The sequence below is a fragment of the Lissotriton helveticus genome, chromosome 5_1 (assembly GCF_964261635.1).
Source record: "Lissotriton helveticus chromosome 5_1, aLisHel1.1, whole genome shotgun sequence".
Lineage (NCBI taxonomy): Eukaryota > Metazoa > Chordata > Amphibia > Caudata > Salamandridae > Lissotriton > Lissotriton helveticus.
Window position 1 is genome coordinate 1,702,995,595 of NC_136065.1, and position 24,785 is coordinate 1,703,020,379.

Here is a 24,785-nt window from a genome sequence, read left to right on the forward strand (position 1 = left end):
TAAACCAAGTGAGGACTGAGGTTCTTTGGAACAGCTGCATGTTGATGCAAAAATTGAATGGCAGGAAGCTGTGGGGTGAGACGGATGTGCATTGGCAGGACAGATGCATCTACAACTCAGTACTGGTCAGACACTGGCAGGGCCTCAGGTTAGGATTATGATGCTCCGGAAGCACTGTGTGTGATGTCCAGGAATGATGCTGCATGAATACTGCAATAGAAGTTTGAGATACACTGGGAGAAAATAGCAGAGTTGTGTGTAGGTTTTAGTACTGTAATAGCATGTAATATAGCATAAGAAGTTCGATTTGCATCATAGAGATATATGTGTCCAGCGCTAGGAAAGGGAAGGTTCTCTAAAGATCAGGACTAAAGTGCACTGGCATAGCAGTTCATGAATCACCAGTATGTGGAAAATAATGTTTTTTTGTTATCTATGAATCCATTGTCATATTGCGTTGTAGTGTTATTTTATAGTACACTATCACTGTTGTGGCAGTCTCTTGGTGGTAAACAAAGGTTGACATTGAACAGGCCTGAGAACGTAAACTCCCATTTGTTTTTTCAACTAATGATACTGTTTCGATTTTTTCCCTCTGCGCACTGGGACACTACTAATCAGGCCTGGTGCAATCTGACCCCTGAAGTCTGATAAAAACTGTCTACATCCTAATAGGCATATTTAACATCTCTGTAAGGCTATAGTACATAGTGCATATATACACACCAATGGCATTCAAAGTTAAATATCACCCCTGGACTGCAGTGCCAACCACTAGTGTGACAAATAAATATGGCTTCAGGCCTAACATTGTATTGATAAGTCACCCCTGTTTAGGCCTTGTATCCCAAAAGGGAGGGTGCATGATACTTAGAAGTGGGGCATATAAAAATGTAATGTCATCATGTCCCTGCAGCGACAACCACCCAAAAGCTATTTTTACTGTGGAAGGCTCTGTCTATCCTATGAGGAAAACTTGAGTGCAGATTAAAATATTAATTCTCTTATCTTGTGTTTGGTTAGAGAATAAGTTCAGCCACTATATTTAATATTTATTAAAAATCCAAATAAAGGATGACGTTAGAATTGTACTAAATATTTAGAAAAAGTGTCTTTTAGAACATTACCTTTTCCCTTCCTGGATATCCTGGTGGCTAGTTTGTGTTAGTCTACAAGCAGCTGCCCTGGCAGTGCTTGACCTTAATGAGGTATGAAAACTTATACTAGAGCAGAAAATGGTTTAGGCTTGGAAATAGACTAGGCTGGGTGTGGGGAAGGTCATCCATATGAGTTGAGGAAGGGCATTTGGGGAGGTTCTAGGAACTTAATTTACTTGAAATGGGCAGACATGAAGCCTGCCCATTCATAGTTAATTGAAAGGGGAGCCTCAAGAAGTGAAGCCTTTGATCTTTAGACCCTCTGCAGTTGATTGGACACTAGCCCAGTGGAAAAGGGAGCTAGTCTCAGAACCAATTTGGTGTAACTGAGGAGGAGGGGACTGCTCATTTCCCTACACACACCACTGTCTGTCACGCAAGCTCACTCAAAGTCTAGAAAGCCTATGCCATCTTAGTTTCCCCTTAGAATAGTGCATTCTGGATCAGTTTTGCAGTAAAACAAACAGAATGTGCTGCAAAAGTGGGTAGGATTGGCGTTGGGAAATTTTTCCCCAATTGGTTAGGAGTGTCCAAGAGTCACTCCCACTCATTGGCTACTGAAACGTACAAAAAGAGCACCTCGCCCGCAACTCTAAAAAACACTTTCTGGACCCATGGAAAAACAGAAGAAGGACTGCAACTGCTCTTGGAGACCTGTGAGGAGACCAGAAGGTCTGCACCTGTTCCCACTTGCACCCAGGATAAAGAAGTGAAGTCCGAGGGTCAATTGGCTGACCTCCTGTGTGACTACACAACAAGCTGCAAGAGGCCATTTTTCTGAAGAGCCCACCGGGCCAGTTGCAACTGAACCTGGAATGGACCATGCCAGTGTTCTCTGCTTGAGTAAGTGCAGACCCATAAATGCTGTTTCTGTGGTCCTAAGACCCTTGGCTGCGTCTAGCTGGAAATCTCCAGCAATCTCAGAAAAAGTCGGACTTATAGACCCCAGAACTCCAGAAGACCGGCTCCAAGCACCCAAGGAGCAACCTCACTGGTAAGAAAATAAAGTTGGTCCTTCTCTGAGCTTTTCGCCGCTTGAAAAACTTGCTCAACGGACTCTCGAGGCAAACCTATCCGACTTCAGTTCATCCACCACCTGCAGCATTGACTCACTGGAGAATTCTGAACCCCCAAAAAGAGACTAAATACGAATTAAGAAAGTTTGACTGGGTAATGCATAATGTATCTGACCCAACAAGAGGATTTACCAGCATGAAAAATTTGAACTTTTCCCCCCAAAATCAACAGCTTCAGCAGGACCTTGTCTAGTGGCTATCCAGCTTCAAGTGGACTTCCTCAATACAGTCTGCAACCTTGCCCCGCTGAAGGATTTTCACTTCCATTTCAGAGAAATATTCAGATGGTAAAATATTTGAGTGATACAAACGTGCTTGGCATATCTTACCCATATTCTATCGCCATCGGCTTGAAATCGCTCCTAGGTCCCAGTCACACTTGAATAGTACTTTACATTTGTGCTTTACTTTTCCTTGGTGCTTTTTCTCTTAAATGTTTAAGAATTCATATCTCCTGTTCTCTTAATTGGATAGTGGTCATTTTGGTGTCATTCAGTTTATTAAATTCTTCTTTAAGTTTATACTTTGGAGGGGGGGTTTAATTGTGTTTTGTTTATGACTTATTATCGTTTTTGTTACTTCTAAGTGCTTTGCACATCTTTTTTAATGTAATACCGTCTGTTCTTTGCCAACCAGGGATTGAAGTCAGATTTAAATTACTGAAACCTTTGCCTAAACCTAACAGGCTAGTGACTTCTTACTTATGATTGAACAACGTAAGCAACGCTTTCAGAGGGCCGTTGGGCAAGGAGTTCCTTGCCTCATCCCTAGGGGTTGAGCCCCTTCACTTCTGATATGCTGGGACGAGAGCTATAAGGCAGCCACTTCCTCACACCTCACTACAAGTATTCACTCACCAGGATCTCCCACTCAACCTCACTCCCTCCAAGGGCTCTTCTCTTTTTCACAGGTCACACTGGTCTTGGCAAGCAGGCAGGCACTGGTGCGTCAGGGTCCGGGGCAGATGATCTTGGATTTCCTTGAGTGATGTCCCCTCACCTACCTGGGAGATTGGCAGACCTTAGCCCACAGTCCTGGTCACAGGAAGAAGTCTTGCTGAGCTTCCTCCTCAACATACTGGCACCCTTGCGCCATGAGGCAAAGTTGCCTGATCTGAGTGCTCCAGAACAAGGAGAGGACAGGAATGTGCCATATCTTGTCAGATATGACACATTCCTGCCCTCTACCTTTCACACAGGGCATCAAGATGTCTTGCTGTGTTGCGTTGTGTGAAAGAAATCATAAATCTTGGCCTGGATGTTTGTCATTCTGATACCATTTTATTGATTAAAATGTACTGTATTATTGAAGATTGGAGTGGGATTTTTCCTGTGTAGTGCTTTCAACTTATTACCATGTGTGCCCTGCTTAAATACTTTGCACATTGCCTCTAAGTTAAGCCTTACTGATTTTGTGCCCAGCTAGCATAGGGTTAAGGACAGGTTAATTTAGTGACTTTATGGTTCATCTGGACAAGCATGGTGGTTGTTATGGAGAAGGGAGTTCTATCCTCCCTCAACCATAGACTCATTTTCACACAGATCAACTATGTCAAATCCCACTCACTCAAATGGAACACCTACAATTTATAAAAGCACTAATGGTGCCTTTGTCCTTCCTCCTGACTTAGCACTCACCTGGCAAGCAGGACAGGTTCTACAGACAGGCCCGGACTGGTCATAGCGGGCACCGGGCAATCCCCCGGTGCGCCACAAGGGTGGGGGCCGGTTTTGAGCCCCTGGGGGCCGATTTTGTTAGAGGGCTGCAAAATCGGCCCTGCAACAAAATCGGCCCTAGCAAAGCGCTCGGTGGCACCTCCACCCCCCCCCCCCCCCCCGAGTGGGGATGGTGGGGGGCGGCTGAGCACTTTGCCTGGGCCGGTTTTGGATCCCAGTCCAGCCCTTTCTACAGAACATCTCTGTGTGTCTGTACATCCTTGGCCAGTAGAACAGAGGGTTTATTAAATGCCCAAGTGTTCTGTCAAGGTCAGTTTGAGGGCCAGTGACAACAGGAAATTACTGTGCACGAATGGAATCACTATCCTCCTGCTAGTTCCTGTCTCAGGATTCACTAGCTCACTATTAAATAGGCCATCCTCCCAGCCAACATAGTGTTTCCCAACTATTCCTTTGCTGACCTGTTCCTCGGCTTCCTTCTGAAGTCAATCAACAGTAGGGTACACTTCCTGTGCCATGCAAACACTGTCCTGGCGAGCCTCTCCAGCAGATAACATACCCTACAGCTCTGGGACTTGAAGCGATGATCTCCATGTCCATTGCTTTCCCGGAGTCTGCCCTTTCCAGCAAACTACTTAACCTGGTCCCTGCAACTTATGAGTGATCCCAGACTAATCCTGAGACTAATGTGCAGCCTGTGCGTTGGTCAACACAGCTGACTTGGTCTAAACCACACAGGCTTCTGGTCTTGGTATCAAGGTAGGGGCAATTACATTGTTACCCCATAAACATCAGCACCTTGCTTTTCCCTTACCCCAACATTAACCTTGGCCTCCTTACCTTTGAGCTCTATCTCAGCCTGGGCAAGCAGATATTCCATGCTGTCTCCCCTAGCTACCAAACCTGTATCCTTAGTACCAGGAAGCATCTCCTCATGATTGAGGTACTTCCTCTCAACCATAATGAAAAAGGCTCCAGTATCTCTCTTTCTTCACATTTGTACTAACTTCCTATGCAAACCTCATCATGTTAGGATGAATGTGGTTCAGAACATGTGGGTACCTCTCCCAGATCTCCATAGGTACTAGGTTGAGTGCAACTGAGCCCTCTCAGGATGCTTCACTCACATGTGCCATGCTTGCTTTCACTGGTACTGCTTATTCAGGATCTTTCACGTAGCAATCCCTCTTGAAGTATCCCTCCTAGTTGCAGTTATAGAAAGTAACTACCTTGGCTTTGGTAGAACTTCCCTGTCCACCCTTCTCATGATGCTCCTTCCTGGGCACACCATTCCCATTCCCATTTTCCCTTGGCCCTCCTTGCATCCCATGGGAATTAGATTGGCCCTTACCCTTCAGTTTGGAATCAGTCTGTGGAGAGGTTCTCTATCCCTTTGACTTAGAACTCCCGTGTGAACCATGTTAGTTAACTACCTGTCAGACAACTCTCTGGATCCCTCTCTATCAGAGCTGACTATCTCAGCAACATGGGATCCTCTACCTTCATACCCATTGACCACTTCAATGGCTTATAATTGCATTTGCACTACTAACCTAATACCAAACAAGCAAGGGTGGCACTTCTGCAAGGCCCACACTATTGCAAATCACTCCTTTTTAATGACCACCCAGTTCCTTTTCCTGGGTAGAAGCCTTCTACTAACAAAGGCCACCAGCCACTCTCTACTTTTGTCATCCTGTTGAGCTAACACAACTTCAACTTCTTTGTCAAAAGCATTTGTCTATATAATAAAAGCCTGACTGTACTCAGGCACTCTCTTATAGGTGTACGCATATTGTCTTCTTCTCCTCAAATGCCCTTTGACACTCCTCAGTCAAAATCACTTTCCTGGGCTTCTTCTTGAAGGTAAATGCAGTTAAAGTCAATGGAGCAACTATACTCCCATAGTTACCACAAAGTTCCTCTAAAACCCCATAAGTCCTAAAAGGCAGAGTTGCCAAGCTTCCAGTCTATATGTGTCATATCTCTGTACTATGCTTATGTGTGATGTTTCCCAGTCTCATGTGTGACACTTTGAGCGACCACTAAATGTAGTCAATGACACAAGCAGTGAGATGTCATCCAACAATAGGAGGTTCCCTCCTGGTATAATCATTGCCTCTTAGCTGATAACCTGCATAACAGTAGCAGGAATTATACTGGTTACAACAGCGGACTTCAGTGCGGAGGAGTTTGCAAATTGGTAACATTTCCATGAATTGTGCCTGCCACCATCACCCTGCTAGAAAAACTTGTGCAGTGTCTTTTCTCAAAGAGCTGTAGACTCTGCATTCCTTTTGTATCACTGACTGTGGTGTTTGAAAATTGGAAGACAAGATAAAATGCATACCATTCACAGTAGCTAGGTATATTTCTGGCTCTTCATTTCGTGTCATGAATAAATCGCAAACTATTTTGAATTAACGATGTATAGATGGAAGTGGCTATTGTTCGTGTCACCTCTTGCAAGTTCTGATTGTCAGTTAGTTCACAACCATTGCATTCTGGGACTTGCAGGTTGACTTTTCTACTAGGAATGTAGGTTTAAATAGCCAAAAAGCCAAGTGACTCTAGTTAACAAGCATTGGCATAGCCAATAGGTCTCGCATTTGGGACCTTATAAGTGTTTAGCCATGCAACAGTTTGTGTTGTTGCACCAAGGATATTCTGCTGCATACCTAAATACTTATAGGGTCAAAAAAACAAGACCTAGTGGCTATGCCAATGCTTGTTTGTTTTTTGTTGCTGTTTTGTTTAAGTTGCCAGATCTACAATAGCTGGACATGGTTTTTGTTAACAGTTCTTTGTATCAAATGAACTTGTTTTCATTGCTCTGAATGTTGTTTCCATTCTGGTTGTAGGAAGCAGTCATTCCCGTGGGTGTGGGGCTGCCTAGCTGTGCGCATGCGCCAAACTTTGCAAATGAGAAAAAGCCTGGTGCAGGTGCAATTTACAAGTGTGGAGTGAGTGAGTCCCAGGCAGCATGACTCACTCACACAGGAGTTCATGCACTGCACCTGCATACTGAGCATGGTTTAAGGAAACTCGACCCACTCCCTCCCAGGCATCGAACACATATTTACCAAGAAACTCTGAGAAGAGCCTGCCTGCTACACTGACGGCTGGTGGTGTGTGTGACTGGTGAAAGTGTGCACTGATGATTGGTGGTGTGTGTGCCTGGTGAAAGCGTGCACTGACGGCTGGTGGTGTGTGTGCCCGGTGGAAGCGTGCACTGACGGCTGGTGGTGTATGTGCCTGGTGGAAGCGTGCACCTACGGCTGGTGGTGTGTGTGCCTGGTGGAAGTGTGCACTGACAGCTGGTAGTGTGTGTGCCTGGTGGAAGCATGCACTGACGGCGGTGCTGTGCGCATGGTGGAAGCGTGCACTGACGGCTGGTGGTCTGTATGCCTAGTGGAAGCGTGCACTGACGGCTGGTGGTGTGTGTGCCTGGTGGAAGCGTGCACTGATGGCTGGTGGTGCGTGAGCCCGGTGAAAGCATGCACTGACGGCTGGTGGTGTGTGTGCCTGGTGGATGCGTGCACTGACGGCTGGTGGTGTGTGTGCCTGGTGAAAGCGTGCACTGACGGCTGGTGGTGCATGAGCCCAGTGAAAGCATGCACTGACGGCTGGTGGTGTGTGTGCCTGGTGGATGCGTGCACTGACGGCTGGTGGTGTGTGTGCCTGGTGAAAGCATGCACTGACGGCTAGTGGTGTGTGCCTGGTGGAAGCGTGCACCGATGGCTGGTATTGTGTGACGGCTGGTAGTGTGTGTGCCTGGTGAAAGTGTGCACTGATGGCTGGTGGTTTGTGTGCCTGGTGGGAGCGTGCACTGACGTCTGGTGGTGTGTGTGCTTGGTGGTAGCGTGCACTGACGGCTGGTGGTGTGTGTGCCTGGTGGAATCGTGCACTGACGGCTGGTGGTGTGTATGCATGGTGGAGTCGTGCACTGACGACTGGTGGTGTGTGTGCCTGGTGGAAGCATGCACTGACGACTGATGGTGTGTGTGCCTTGTGGAAGCAGGAGCATTCACAGTGATAGAAGACATAAATGATACTGACGAAGAGGAGGGGGAAGAGGGGGAGAAGGGATGGGTAGTGCGAGCAGAGGAGCATGATTCACAGCTAGAAGACACAAATGAAGCTGACCAGGAGGGAGGGGAAAAGTGAGGGGGGTTATGCAAGCAGAGGAGCCTGATTACAGCAATAAAAACACAGATGGCAGCTGTGCACGTGCACAAGCTCGTGAACGCAAGCTGTAGGCCAGCAAAAGCCTCTGGTGGCACTTTTAAAAGCCACTTACTAAATGTCTCGAAGAGACAGCGCATGCACTGTCTCGGGCGAGACCTAAAAAAACTCTTTTACAGGCCTTGGGGAAGGAACCAAACTTAGCACAGCCACTTGGCAGCCCTCGTAATTGAAGCGAGTCTAGATCAGTCGCCTGAGTTCCTTACCCTGCACTGGTATCAAAGTGCTTTTGCACTGCACATCCAGCTGTGTCCTGCGGTCCTCCTTATATAGAGTGCCAGCTGTTCGCTCCGCTAATGCGTTAGTCTTTTTAAAATGACCCCGTTTGTCTACAGGCTGGCAAGGAAAGAGGTGAGTCTATAGGGAAGGCGTGCTGAGTCAGGAGAAGCTTTCTGCAGTTCTGTCCTGCAGAGAGTATGTGCATCAGGTCAGGAGGGGCAAATGCCCAAATGTGAAGGGGCAGAGATGTTGGGGGACTACAACGCTAAACTTCCAGATGTCTCTCTCAGACGATCAGATGGGGCCTCACTTCAGCTGCTGCAGAGTGAGGTGTGGAATGGGGCTCTGAGGCGAGGTCTTGTTCTTTGGAAGGTACTGGCATGACTAGTCACAACACACAACCCGGATTAAGAAGTAGCGTGCATTAGGCCCAGGGAGCGTGCACCCACAGTCCGGTACCCAAATGAAGAGGCCCTTGCAAGGGATCATTTAGGCAGTCAGTTATGCGCACATTATCTGCACGACTAATTTCAGGCCTTGCGGTTTAACACTTCCATTAGTTTCACCATTCATGTGTTGGACTTGACAGGGCTGAGAAAGACTCATTTACCACATGACTCCCAGGGAGTTGGGTACTACTGCACTCCTCATTATTTGGTAACCATTCCTATCTGGCAGCTAAGGCTTAGTTTTGGAAGTAATTAATGTTTTGGAGTCAGATTCGCTGTTATGCAATGGGCATGGGTAAGAAGCTAGCTCTGTATACCCCATACCAAAGAATGTATACTGCGCACAGAGTCCAGGGAGTCCCCAGAGGTATAGCAGAGGCTAAAGTAGACAAGTACTAACAGCGCTCTTTGTGGTAGTGTGATTGAGCAGTTAGGCTTATCAGGAAGATGTGTTAAGCATTTATTGTATGCACTCAATCAAGGCTGATGGAGAACACTCAGGGACAGAATCCATACGACTTAGATAAGTACAAAATATATACTTATATTTTACTTTGTGAACTAAGCAGGACTTGGCACACGCAAGTAAGAAATACTTTCAAATGCAAGGCTGTACTCAAACATGCAATTGTGGATTGTATTGGAATCGATTACAGGTTAATATTACTTTTAAAACAGTTCAAAATATAGTAAGATTACCTTTGATTACTCTTGGGCCACTCTGTCTCAGGAGCCAAGCTCCTGGGGTTAAGGTCAGGGCAAAGGGGGTTCCAGGTTGGCGCCAAGTCCACACTACTAGCAGCACAGGGGTGGCCGGGTGCAGGGTGCTGAGGAGGGGTCGGAAGCCCAATGTAATCCTACAGAGGTTGCCAGTTTTGGATTTTGCCTGCAGGCTTGGTCTAGGAAATCTTCCAAGAGGAACCAACAGTTGTGCAGGTAAGTTGGAGGGCTCAAGGGTGTAGGTGCACCTTAGGTCCTCTTCTCCAGGGCCCAGGGCGGCCAGATGCAGAGGTGCTTTTTCAGGTCAGATTTCACCTTACAAGGCCACTCGCGGTTAGGGGAATCTTCGTGCAGAGGCTGCAAGCGACGTCGGGGAGTCCTGGAGAGACAAACACACAGTGGATTCGGACCCTGAAGCCTTTGTGAGTCCAAATCCCTCAATCAGTGTACCCTTCATGAGTTCATAAGTATCAGCTTCTGCCCCAGGAAGGTTCTGGAGTTTGTTCTTGGACTTACCAGTGAACAGTTCCCAAAGGAGTACCCCCCCCCCCAAGTCTTCCTCACTTTCCTGGCTACAGAAGCCCTCTAAGAGGCTGTGAACCATTTGGTGATATCATCACCATCCTCAAATTTATGGACAATCCCTTTGGGGATTTTAGGATCATAAGATCCTTCCTTCTCCAGGTTATTTAATTGCAGTCACCATTGATGGGCCCTAGGCCCATCTTTGCTCTCTCTCTTTTTCTAGAGCCAGGGGCCTAGTCTCTAGCTCTAGTCTTTTGGCTATCCTTGCTAAAAGGTGGTCCTCCTCAGTGAAGTTGTCCTCAGTGTCTGGTATAGATCTAGGACCTGTGCTCCTTGGTTTGGAGGGGTAGGACACAAAGTTCCCATCCTCCCTAAGTAGTTGAGGTGGGTGGTTTAAGACCCCATCATCCTCACTACTTTCCCCATCTACCTGGAGATCTTCTCCTTCAGTAGTGGGGCGGTCCCTAGTATACCCTACCAGAAACTCCTGGAGTTATATTCTGGTAGGGTTGGACCCTGTTCTATTGTTTCTAGTTTACAGAGAAGACTTAGCACCCTAACCCTTAGGTTGGAGTAAGGGTGAGGTTGAGCTCAATATTCCCTGTGTTGATCATTATTTTTCTAAAGTGGGGTTCTTTTTAGAAGACCTACACAAAAAAATTCAGAGTACTTCCCCCCTAACTTCAGTGACTTTACTTTCTTTAAACAAGCTACAGGTACTTAATTCAAGGCCCTACCAAGACTTTTAGTAATTTTGAAAAAAAAGTTAATAAAAAAATGAGTTGAACTAATTAACATTTTTGGATTCTTGTCGTGTGACCAGAGGTTGACTAAGTTTGTCCAATAAATGCATAGCTTTACATCCACCACTGATCCACCAATGTAGTAAGATGGCTCTGTATATACTATACCAAAGTAATGTATAGTGTACACAGAGTCCAGGGAGTCCCCAGAGGTATAGCAGAGGCTAAATTAGATAAGTGTTAACAGCTCTCTTTGTGGTAGTGTGGGCGGGCAGTTAGGCTTATAAGGATGGTGTGTTAAGCATTTATTGTATTCACTGTATTCAGAGCCTGTAGGCAGGCTGAACGGCTTTGGAAAAAATCATTTGATCCTGAGCTTAAGGCCTGCTACTTTGCTAAAACTAAGATCTACCACAGAGCGGTATGCAGAGCCCGTGCAGCTTATTATGCTCAGGAGTTTCTGAATAGCCCTAACCCCTCGAAACTTATATTTAAGGTTTTAAAGGACTTAGTGGCTAAGAGGACAACGGCTGTAGAAATATGTTCAGATTCCCATTGTGAGGGTCTGGCCTCTTTTTTTCTCGAGAAGGTGCAAGCCATATATCGAACCTTCCCTATGGTCTCGTCCAATTTAGTGCGAGACAGCTGTGTCGTGAGAGATAGTGAGTGTCTCGACACCCTGCCTTCCATGACAAGGGAGGCTTTTGATCACTTGAGTTTAAAAATTAAGTCGGGCTCTCCTGCAGATCCGCTTAAACCGGCTCAGCTTAGGACTATGCTGCCGCTATGCAGCACTCCGGTGTTGTCTTTAATCAACCTGTCATTATCCTCAGGTGTAGTGCCTACTAGGTGGAAGCAGGCCATAGTCACACCCATATTGAAGAAGGCTACCCTCGATCCTCTCAAACCTGAGAACTACCGCCCGATCTCCTTGCTTCCCTGGGCCACAAAAGTTGCTGAGGCCCATGTGAACGGTATCCTGGCAGACCATCTTACCAGAGCTAACATCTTAGACCCAACTCAGAATGGGTTCCGTGCGGGCCACAGCACGGAGATGGCCCTACTTTCCATGGTCGAACATCTGCGATCTGTGCTTGATGCGGGTCGGACAGCGGCACTATTATTATTAGATCTGAGTGCCGCGTTCGACACTGTATCGCACGGGATCTTACTTCAGCGACTGGAGGAAGTAGGAGTCAAGGGCTCTGCCCTATGCTGGTTTCGATCCTTTCTTACGGATAGGTCGTTACAGGTTGCGATTCCACCTGGCAAGTCTAAACCGTACCCGTTGTCTCTGGGGGTCCCACAGGGGTCTTCGTTGAGCCCCACTCTTTTTAATCTTTACGTGAGACCGCTGGCTGCGGTCGTCAGGCAATGGGGCCCGACGATGGTCTCATATGCTGATGACACGCAGCTGGCGGTCACGTTGAGTGGGGACTCTGATGTGGAGGCCCTCAGGTTCCGGGACGGCTTACGGGCAGTGGCCAATTGGATGAACTCTAACTGTCTCCAGTTGAACACCAAGAAGACAGAGGTCATGGTGGTAGGCAAGCAAGTGGGGTTGTGGGGCGACGACTGGTGGCCTTCTGAACTGGGCGTGACCCCCCTCTCCGGTATCGGAGATAAAAAATCTTGGGGTTTGGCTTGATCCAACACTTAGTTTTATCTGCCACACCAAGAGGGTGGCGGCCTCTTGCTATGGCGTTATTAGAGGACTAAGGCCTATAATGAGATTCTTTGATGCCCCCACCAGACAGCTGGTGGTTCAGGCATCAGTACTGTCTCGACTGGACTACGCCAGCTCGCTCTTGGCCGGGATAAATCAGGCTGAACTTATTCGGCTGCAGCGAGTTCAAAACGCTGCGGCCAGAATAGTGGTAGGTTTCTAAGACGATGCACTCGCTTCATTGGCTCCCTGTAACTCAGAGGATTAAATTCAAGGTTCTCTGCCTGGCATTTAAAATCCTCAAAGGTATGTCTCCCCAAATTCTGGCGAATCTTTTAATTCCTTATGTCCCTTTGCGGACTCTGAGATCTTTGGGCCAGAACTTGGCAGTGGTTCCACGCTTTAGGCTGAGTAGAACTGGCGGCCGCTCCTTTCGAGTACTGGCAGCGAAGTGGTGGAACCTTCTACCTTCTGAGACTCGGGCAATTGATGACCTTCTTCAGTTTAGACGCGCTATCAAAACCTTATTGTTTGTCTAAATTTAGGTTCTTCTCTGCGCCAGACTGATGTTGTGTTGTGTTTGCCTTCTCATAGCACCAGGACGCCCCTTTGCTGGGGCAGCTGTTGCGCTGTACAAATATTAATAACATAACATAACTCAATCAAGGCTGTTGGCACAAACTCAGGACAGAATCCAGACGAATTAGGTAAGTATAAAAAAGTATTCTTATATTTTATTTTGTAGAACCAAGCAGGATTTTGCGCAGGCAAGTAAGAAATACTTTAAAATACAAGGCTGTACACAGAAATGCAATTGTGGACTGAATTGGAATTGATTACAGGTTTGTATTACTTTTAAAACAGTTCAAAATACAGTAGATTACTTTTGATTACTCTTGGATTACTTTTCAGTCACTTTGAGTAGTTGAGGTGAAAATGCGAGGTATCATACACGAGAGTTTGTCACTTACAGGTAATTACGACAATTTTTAATTGTAAGCATAGTTACTTTCTTTTCATTCAAAACAGTAGGTCAACAGATTTTTTAGGAACAAAATTCGAAACATTGGTTCCTATGGGGAAATTAGTGTTAATGGTTTACAGGTAAGTAAATGACATACAAGTATGGCTCTTAGAGGTTAGGACCAAGGTTCCCCTAGATCCAGACAGGCATTTAAATCACACCACCAGTGGGCCGGGTGCAGAGGCCCAATGTTAGCCAATTGGGCTAGGGGGCACTTTGGTTGGGGGCTGCTCATGGGTAGGCCATTCGGTCTGAGGAGCCAAGCTCCTAGAGTTAAGGTCAAGGCAAAGGGAGTCCCAAGTTGGCACCAAGTCCACACCACCAGCGGTGCAGGGGCAGCTGGGTGCAAAGTGCTGATGAGGGGTCTGGAGCCCAATGCAACCCTGTGGAGGTTCCCAGTTTTGGATTTTGGCTGCAAGCTTGGTCCGGGAAGTCTTCCAGGAGGAACCAACAGCTGGGAAGGTAAGTTAGAGGGCTCAGGGACGTAGGTGCACCTCAGGTCCTCTTCTCCAGGGTCAGGACAACCGGATGCAAAGGTGCTTTTTGAGGTTGGATTTCACTTTACCGGGCCACTCACGGTTGGGGTGTCTCAGTGCAGTGGCTGCGGGTGACGTCAATGAGTCCTGGAGGGGTCAACCCACTGTGGACTCGGACTCAGGAGTGCTGGGGGACCTCGCTGGGCCCAATGGGCCACTTGGACTCGGGCTGTAGGCGATGGGTGCAGTGGTGGTTCCAGGAGTCGGGTTTCTTCGTCCTAACCAGGCAGAGTGCTTTTCTTTGTAGTTAATTTTGAACAGAGCTGCTGTTCACAGGAGATCCGGTCTTTGTTTAAGGCAGTCATCCTTCCCAGGGGTTCTGGAGGTTGTGGCTGCAGGACAAGTCAACTTTTGGCACAGGATCTCCCAACACTGCAGAAGGACCAGTAGGGCTGGGGCTAAGGCAGTTCTTCTCTGTAGTCTCCTCTCCTGTGCTACTACTTCCATCCTTATTCTTCGTAGATTGCAGGAATCTGAGGAGGCAAGGTTCAGGGTTGCCCCTAAATACTACATTTAGGGGTGTTAAAGGTGAGTGCAGGTCAGAACCAATGGGTCCCTTCTTTGGGGTGAGCACACCCCCTATTAAGCCACCCTCCAGTGGGCATCTAAGGCCAGATGTAGGTCACCCAATACCGGACGGTAATGGCCGAAATTACCTAATTTCGGCCTTTACCGACCGGTATTTGGAATGTAGGTGGCATGATTGTAGGATTCGGTATTTTACCGAATTGGTAACTTAAGGAATCTGTAAATTACCGAATTCTTAACATACTGATACGGTAAATTACCGAATCCGTAATGTAGAGAGCACTCAAGTGAGTGCATTCCCCAGTTAAGGATTTGGTATTTACCACCAACTACAAATTGGTGGTAAATAACGAAAACCTTTGAAAAAGCAATTTTTTGCTTTTCCAACAGTGCGATGTGTCAGACATACATGCATGCCTGTTTGTTTTAAATACTCGCTTTTATAATACTGCTTTGTTGATTCACGAACGATGTTTTAGCTTGAGCACTTCATTTTTATGTGACACGCATTCATTGGAAACCACACGCACATATTCATACTGGTGTGATTTAGAACATCATAGCCCTTTTCTTAATTACGAGGAAGAGGGAAACTAAAATTACTTACCTAAACAAGCCTGTGCTCGTCTTTTCTCCTGCCCCGCCCCGTTCCGACGCGGTAACCAGTACCGTTGCGCGGAGGGCGGGCCAGGGAGAGCCAGTCACTTCCTGCCGGGACACTCCACGAGCGGTTAGCGCTCTAGTGCACTAATCTTGAGGGCCTATTTAGGCGGAGCCTTGACCTGTGTCAGCTGCGGATGTGAGACGGTGGCAGAGTCTCCACTCCGCTTAGCCAGTCAAGTAACCTCGATTGTGCCCCGCGCTATACCTACTTGTGGTGGGTTGTATGATTTGATTTGCCTGTTTGTTTTAAATACTCGCTTTTATAATACTGCTTTGTTGATTCACGAACGATGTTTTAGCTTGAGCACTTCATTTTTATGTGACACGCATTTCATTGGAAACCACACGCACATATTCATACTGGTGTGATTTAGAACATCATAGCCCTTTTCTTGATTACAAGGAAGAGGGAAACTAAAATTACTTACCTAAACAAGCCTGTGCTCGTCTTTTCTCCTGCCCCGCCCCGTTCCGACGCGGTAACCAGTACCGTTGCGCGGAGGGCGGGCCAGGGAGAGCCAGTCACTTCCTGCCGGGACACTCCACGAGCGGTTAGCGCTCTAGTGCACTAATCTTGAGGGCCTATTTAGGCGGAGCCTTGACCTGTGTCAGCTGCGGATGTGAGACGGTGGCAGAGTCTCCACTCCGCTTAGCCAGTCAAGTAACCTCGATTGTGCCCCGCGCTATACCTACTTGTGGTGGGTTGTATGATTTGATTTGCCTGTTTGTTTTAAATACTCGCTTTTATAATACTGCTTTGTTGATTCACGAACGATGTTTTAGCTTGAGCACTTCATTTTTATGTGACACGCATTTCATTGGAAACCACACGCACATATTCATACTGGTGTGATTTATTTTATATATTTATTTATTTATTTATTTTATTTCCAGGTTTGTATGGCGCTATGAATCGATTCCCGAAGGAATATCTCCGCGCCTTTGGCACAACCAAAGAACAGAAAAGACTCGTCAACATTTTAATAAACTAGGCAGGAGATCAGTCAGTTAGGGATTTGAAGAGGAATGTTTTCAGCTTTTTCCTAAAAGGGAAATGTTCCCTACATACTCTGATTTCCTTAGGGAGTAGGTTCCACAGCTTTGGACCTGCTACCGATAGGGCTCTTTCCCCCTTTCTTGCCTTCATGGCCCTAGGAACACATAATAGTTCCTGATCTCCCGATCTCAGGAATCTGGACGGCACATAGGGGATAAATTTCTCAGTGAGGTAACCGGGACCAGTTCCAGTTAGGCATTTGTGGATGACGCAGCAGATCTTAAACATCACCCTCTGCCTAACTGGAAGCCAGTGCAGTTTGGCCAACAGTGGTTTTGAGGGAGTGCGGGGCGGGACATTCAGTACCAGTCGTGCAGCCGTATTTTGCACAACCTGCAATCTAGCAAAGATGCCCTCATTGGCAGCTAGCATTAACCCGTTGCAGTAGTCCAGCCTGCTTAAAACTAAGGACTGGACCAACGTTCTCCTGGTGGTATCTGGTAGCAGGGGGAATACTCTCCTGAGAAGCCCTATGACATGGAAGCATGAGCCCACCACTTGGTTAGTTTGTTGTGTATAGGTGAGCTCATGGTCCAGTTTGACTCCCAGGTCTTTTACCACGGTTTTGGGCACAGGGACCGGGCCAAGGTCTTGAGGCCACCAGTCCGGGGTCCACAACCGTTTTGCCTCTCCGAAAAGCATAACCTCCGTTTTGGAGACGTTGCACTGCAAATAGTTGGCTGCCATCCAGCGAGACACCTCCTTCATCCCTTGGGCGAAGGAGGCCCGCACCTCAGGAGTCATAGTTTTAAAAGGGAAGAGGAGTTGGGTATCATCCGCGTATGAAACCGGAATGAACCCGTGGGATCTCATGATGTTCGCTAGGGGGGCCACATAGATGTTAAATAACGTGGGGCTCAAACAAGAGCCCTGTGGCACCCCCTTTGAGATCACCACCTCCTCTGATTGATATGGTCCCAGGATGACTCTCTGGGTGCGTTCGCTGAAAAAACTCCTGAGCCAGGCCAGGGCCTTGCCTTCCAGACCGATGTCAACTAGTCTGGAGGTCATGATGTCATGTGACACAGTGTCAAACGCCGCTGACAAGTCCAGAAGCACCAGAACAGCGGAATAACCCCTGTCCTGTAGCCTCTGGAGATTGTCAGTGACAGACAGCAAGGCAGTCTCAGTACTGTGTCTGGGTCTAAAGCCCGACTGGGAAGGGTCCAGTACACCCGCGTGTTCAATGAATTTCGACAAATGCTGATTCACGTGCCTCTCCGCAAGCTTCCCTAAAAAAGGGAGAAGGGAGATCGGTCTCAGATTCGTCAACTCAGACCACGGAATCGCGTTGTTTTTGCGCAGAGGCCTCACAAGTGCCTGTTTCCATTCCAGCGGTACTTCCCCAGTAAGCAGAGATATGTTAACTATCTGCCGTATTCCAGCCCCCAAAATCTCCAGCAAAGTTGGCATAATACGTGCTGGGATGATGTCAGACTGGCACCCACTCTTTGTTTGCATGGCAAGGGCAGTCAGCTCTTCCATAGAGATAGGTGGGAAGGCAATAAGCGTCTTAGCCTCATTGTCTGGAGTCATGGTATATGACGGGATTTGACAGTCAGTTGTTGTCACTGGGTCATAAGAGGGGGATTTGGATGTTAATATTTTATTATAAATGGCGTCAATTTTCCTTACGAAAAACTGTGAGATGTTATCACAGATTTCTTGGGATTCGACCCCATCAGTGTCACAGGCAGCGGGCTTGGTGAAAGTCTGCAGAATTGAGTACAGGAGTTTTGCATTGGAGCCAGCATCTGATAATTGGGCTGCTATGTGTTGTTTCCTGGCAGCTCGGATCGCCTTGTGATATTTTTTGGACGACCTCCTGAAATTCTCCTTATCGTCTGCCTTATGTGTGACTCTCCATTTTTTCTCCAACCCTCTCATGCTCTTTTTTTGCTGTCTAAGATCTCCCGTAAACCAGACTTCTTGTTTGGGAGCCGGTCGTGGTTTATAGGTTCTCAGTGGGGCCACATGGTTGATAGTTGTTAATACAGCGTCACTGAAAGCCTTTAGAGCTAAGGTGGCGTCATCACCAAATGCTTCCCACTTAGGTTCCGAGTAGTTGGCCCTAAATTTGTCGGGGATTAATCTATACCAAGGCCTTCTGACATTGGCCAACTTCTTATAGATAGTTTTGGCTTTGTTGTTGTCACGAGTGTAAAACACAATGACTGAATGATCGGTCCAAACAACTTGGTTGGGGGTAAGACAGTTAATAGCTGCAGAGTTATAGAGCACTAGAACATCATAGCCCTTTTCTTGATTACAAGGAAGAGGGAAACTAAAATTACTTACCTAAACAAGCCTGTGCTCGTCTTTTCTCCTGCCCCGCCCCGTTCCGACGCGGTAACCAGTACCGTTGCGCGGAGGGCGGGCCAGGGAGAGCCAGTCACTTCCTGCCGGGACACTCCACGAGCGGTTAGCGCTCTAGTGCACTAATCTTGAGGGCCTATTTAGGCGGAGCCTTGACCTGTGTCAGCTGCGGATGTGAGACGGTGGCAGGGTCTCCACTCCGCTTAGCCAGTCAAGTAACCTCGATTGTGCCCCGCGCTATACCTACTTGTGGTGGGTTGTATGATTTGATTTGCCTGTTTGTTTTAAATACTCGCTTTTATAATACTGCTTTGTTGATTCACGAACGATGTTTTAGCTTGAGCACTTCATTTTTATGTGACACGCATTTCATTGGAAACCACACGCACATATTCATACTGGTGTGATTTAGAACATCATAGCCCTTTTCTTGATTACAAGGAAGAGGGAAACTAAAATTACTTACCTAAACAAGCCTGTGCTCGTCTTTTCTCCTGCCCCGCCCCGTTCCGACGCGGTAACCAGTACCGTTGCGCGGAGGGCGGGCCAGGGAGAGCCAGTCACTTCCTGCCGGGACACTCCACGAGCGGTTAGCGCTCTAGTGCACTAATCTTGAGGGCCTATTTAGGTGGAGCCTTGACCTGTGTCAGCTGCGGATGTGAGACGGTGGCAGAGTCTCCACTCCGCTTAGCCAGTCAAGTAACCTCGATTGTGCCCCGCGCTATACCTACTTGTGGTGGGTTGTATGATTTGATTTGCCTGTTTGTTTTAAATACTCGCTTTTATAATACTGCTTTGTTGATTCACGAACGATGTTTTAGCTTGAGCACTTCATTTTTATGTGACACGCATTTCATTGGAAACCACACGCACATATTCATACTGGTGTGATTTAGAACATCATAGCCCTTTTCTTGATTACAAGGAAGAGGGAAACTAAAATTACTTACCTAAACAAGCCTGTGCTCGTCTTTTCTCCTGCCCCGCCCCGTTCCGACGCGGTAACCAGTACCGTTGCGCGGAGGGCGGGCCAGGGAGAGCCAGTCACTTCCTGCCGGGACACTCCACGAGCGGTTAGCGCTCTAGTGCACTAATCTTGAGGGCCTATTTAGGCGGAGCCTTGACCTGTGTCAGCTGCGGATGTGAGACGGTGGCAGAGTCTCCACTCCGCTTAGCCAGTCAAGTAACCTCGATTGTGCCCCGCGCTATACCTACTTGTGGTGGGTTGTATGATTTGATTTGCCTGTTTGTTTTAAATACTCGCTTTTATAATACTGCTTTGTTGATTCACGAACGATGTTTTAGCTTGAGCACTTCATTTTTATGTGACACGCATTTCATTGGAAACCACACGCACATATTCATACTGGTGTGATTTAGAACATCATAGCCCTTTTCTTGATTACAAGGAAGAGGGAAACTAAAATTACTTACCTAAACAAGCCTGTGCTCGTCTTTTCTCCTGCCCCGCCCCGTTCCGACGCGGTAACCAGTACCGTTGCGCGGAGGGCGGGCCAGGGAGAGCCAGTCACTTCCTGCCGGGACACTCCACGAGCGGTTAGCGCTCTAGTGCACTAATCTTGAGGGCCTATTTAGCCATCGCCCCTTTTGAGCGCGCAGCGATCGCGCGCAGCATCGCCGAAGCAACGCCGAAGACCAGCCAAAGAGCTGCCCGTCTGCACCCGTCCGCGACAGGACGAGGCAGACTGAGGCACAGAGGCTATTAGGCGCCCCCACGATGATTCCCGGCACAGAAGGTACTAACTATGTCACTTACACACCCGAAACCCTCCGACAGCTACAGCCCAGGGCGAAGTGTGATACACGGTTACAATATAAACAGCTTGAAGGGAGTTTCTCTTGTCTTCAATGTCGTTTTCAGTCAGATACAGCAGGAAATAGCACTTACGACAAAGCTCCGAGAACAATAGCTCCCTTGGAATTTAAATGTCTCCTTTTAAATGTACGTTCTATGCCTAAGCACCAACTACAGATTTGGGATCTTATTTTCTCTGAACAGCCGGACATTTGTTTTTTTACTGAAACCTGGATGAAGCCCCATACAACACCTGCTGTTGTGTTGGGTGTCCCTTCAGGCTATAAAATTATACATGTTGACAGGCCCAATAAAACAGGAGGCGGCTTAGCGATCATATTTAAGGATATGTTTAAAGCAACAATTTTAGACAAAATATGTAGTCCAATGATGGAAATTATGATTTTTAAAATTACAATAGGAAACACTTCCTGGAAAGGAGCACTGCTGTATCGCCCACCAGTCCCCAATCCCGACTTTGCTCTGCTCCTCCTTGAAATATTAGCCCCCCATATAAAAGCCAAGGAGGATTTTATCCTCCTTGGGGATTTTAATATACATATGGACAACCCAGAACTTCCGGAAACAACTCATTTAACAGCTGATTTGTCTAATTTGGGGCTCAAAGTAATGAACAACGGTGCCACACATATAGGTGGTCATTCCCTCGACCTTATATTCTCTAACTGCACCGAAATAAGATGCCTTCCTGCAAAAAAAGTCCTCTGGTCAGATCATTTTTTGATTGAGTTCCATCTGGCTGGACCGACTAAGCGAGTTCAAAAAGTCCCGCCCCCGCCAATCTTTCGCCGAGAATGGCACAAAATTTCTGTGACCAATCTGCATAAATACTGGGTGCAACCGATAGTCACGGCTGCAGACACAGCTGAGTCGGCACTAGGGAAATTTAATAAATCCTTGAAATCCGTTATTGACACCCTTGCCCCCCTCAAACTACACAAACAATACCCCCATACCAAACAAGAGAAATGGTATACAACTGATCTCAGAAAGGAAAAACAAAGATGCAGACGATTAGAAAAAATATGGAGAACATCTAAAAATGAAGAGGCTAGGAATGCCTTTCAAGAGGTTCAATCTTCATATTATAAAAAAATCAAATTAGCTAGGAAAGCCCATCTCTCCGTACAACTGGAGGAGGCAGGAAACTGTCCACGTGAATTGTTTAAAATCTTGCAAAATTTTATTAAGCCCACAGCCACTGAAAGTACCGAGGATGCTTCACAATTACTTTGTGACGAAATCTCTGAGTTCTTTGAGGATAAAATAAACCTTATTTACAAAAAAATTTTAACCTCTAAGGGTGGGGTCACTGCATCCCCTCCCGAAGCTAAACCCGTCACTCAGGTCACAAATCCCTTACTTGTCATCCCTCCAGTCACAGATCAAGACCTTGTAACCCTTATCAGTCATATGAAAACTGGCTCTCCCAACGACTTCCTCCCTGCTAAAATGATGGCCCCTCTGATTTCCCTCTTGGGTCCCTCGATCCAGGCAGTTGTGAACACCTCCCTGGCCAAAGGACAAGTCCCCATGGAATGGAAGATTGCGGTAGTAAACCCAATTAGGAAGAAGGCGACCCTACCCTGGACGGATCTATCTAACCTCCGACCTATCTCTCTCTTGCCATACATCGGCAAGCTAACAGAGAAGCACGTGAACACCCACTTTCAAACTATATCGAGACAGCGGATGGCCTAGATCCTTCACAATCTGGATTTAGGCCCAACCATAGCACCGAATCCGCCCTACTGGCTGTCACCAATAACATCAGGATGTCGCTGGATAGTGGAGGGTCGATGATTCTGGTACTATTGGATTTATCCGCTGCCTTCGATACGGTGTCTCACGAACTGCTTCTCGGCCGTCTGAGAGAGATAGGATTGGGAGGCACGGCTCTGTCCTGGATGGAGAGCTTTCTCTCGGGTCGCTCTCAAGAAGTCAGATTGGGCTCCCATAAATCCATCGCTAGGGAGCTCACCAGGGGTGTGCCACAGGGCTCATGCCTAAGCCCCACATTATTCAATGTGTACGTGGCCCCCCTGGCTGACTTAGTGAGATCCTTTGGGTTTATACTGGTGTCCTACGCCGATGACACCCAACTTCTGTTCCCTTTTAAGACCTTCTCTCCTGCATTACAAAGATCTTTTGCAGAAGGCATGAGGGCAGTCTCTAAATGGATGGCTGAGAACTGCTTACAGTGCAATGTGGCCAAAACTGAGGTTGTACTCTATGGGGAAGCAGTAACATTATGGTCCAAAGATTGGTGGCCTCTTGAACTGGGACCTGCCCCTATCCCTAAACAGACCATAAAAAATCTGGGAGTGTTATTCGATCAATCATTGACATTCAAAGATCATGTCAACCAGGTTGCTGGTACTTGTTTTGGGGTTATTGGACTGCTGAGAAGGGTGTTTCCCTTTCTCCCGGATCACCACAGAAAGACCTTGGTCCAGGCTTTGGTCATCAGTAGACTGGACTACTGTAATGGCCTTCTTTTGTCATCCAATGAAGGCCAATTCAACAAACTACAAGTAGTCCAGAATACGGCCGCGAGGTTAGTCTTGAATGTTCCATCTAGGACTCCCTCCCGGCCACTACTGATGGAACTCCACTGGCTGCCAGTGCGACTTCGCACCAAATTTAAAATCTTGTGTACAATTCACAAATGCCTGATAGGGAAGGGCCCAAAATTTCTCACCACATCCTTTCTTCCCTATGTTCCCGGCCGCTCACTACGTTCCAGCAATCTCCAGCTCCTTCAGGTTCCTAACATTAAAAAGACCCGTCAAGGAGGCAAGGCTCTGGCATACGCAGGGCCTGTTCTCTGGAACTCCCTCCCCCTTTCGTTAAAACACATTACTGATCACTTGTCCTTTCGAAAAATCCTTAAAACTCATCTTTTCTCCAGCATTTAATCATTTCCCGCTATCCACTACCCACTAGTACTGCTCGGGCATAGCAGGCAAAGCGCAGAGATACCCCTTCTGTGGTATATAAATAAATAATACCGGATCTAGGTTTGACTGGACATAATAATAACAGATAGCTCAATAAATAAGAGTCAAGATTCGAGGTAGTAGGAGTTTGCAGGTTTAATACAGCATAAAGGACAGGAACAGGACAACCTGCACGGGAACAGGATGGCAGGGCCCTGCAGGGGGGACAGGGAATGAGCGCGCTAACTTTAATAACAGTACACAAGCATATATACTAAAACAATTGCATTACAGTGAATACAGTAGGCGGAGCAGTGGGTGTGGTCAATAGCAGTCGCGAAAGATAAGGGTGAAAGTAGGTGTAACAGGAGGCGTATACATAGACATGTGATGTAAACGTAACAGAATATGTCATAAATGGGGCGGAAACATGGAGGGGGCTACCTAAGGAGCCGGGACCTCTATCCTAGTGATGCGCGCAAACTGACAATGACGTGTTACTAGGAGAAGCTGGGGGCGATGAACTCTGTGCTAGGAGTAGAGACTGAAGTCTGGAGAGTCAGGGCGACATGTGCCTAAACAATATCTAGTATCTGATGTTTAGAGAACATGTTGATAGAATCCAAAAGTTATCGGGGTAAAGGCTAACAGACTCTAAGACTGGTGCATGCATTATTCTACATGTAGTGCGTGTTGAGGAATATAAAATGACCATAAATACAGTATTTCTCTTACATGGAGACGTAAAGGCTAGACGATGACGGAAACTATTGATGCGATTCAGTAGCTTAGGAATGCAGAGAAGGAGGGCTGGACTGATAACTAGAATCATAACATACTCTTGGCAGACTCGGGGGCAGAGCCAGGCTGAGCCGGGCACTGTGAGGCAGGAAGTAAGTGAAGGGTCGAGGATACAGGTGGGGGCTGTATCGCTCCTCAGCGAGGGTTCAGGAGACAGGAGCTGAATCTGGTGTCCGGGCCCTTTTGAGGCCTAGAAACGGGGACTTTATAATGAAATAACGTGCACACTGAGAAACGTGGCAACGTAACTTTACATAGGCCTAATACTCGTAGCTTTCACGAGAACTGGAAACTGGCATACTAGAGATGGACACAACTGTAATTGCGTCTTTGATCAAACATGGGGGATACATATGCATATTAATCATGCACACATAGCATAAGATGGGGAACACGTAGGGACACAGAACATGGCAAAATTTACTTTTCCACATTCCCTCCTTGTCACTACGTTTCCATCAGGAAACATCAATATTCATGATACCATCTATCATTTCATACAGTATCATTTGCTCGTCTCGAATTTTCTTGGAACTAGATTTAGAACGGGACTTGGGACTAGGAATACAAGAGGTAGCACAAATGCCGCAAATCGCAGGGCCACATTG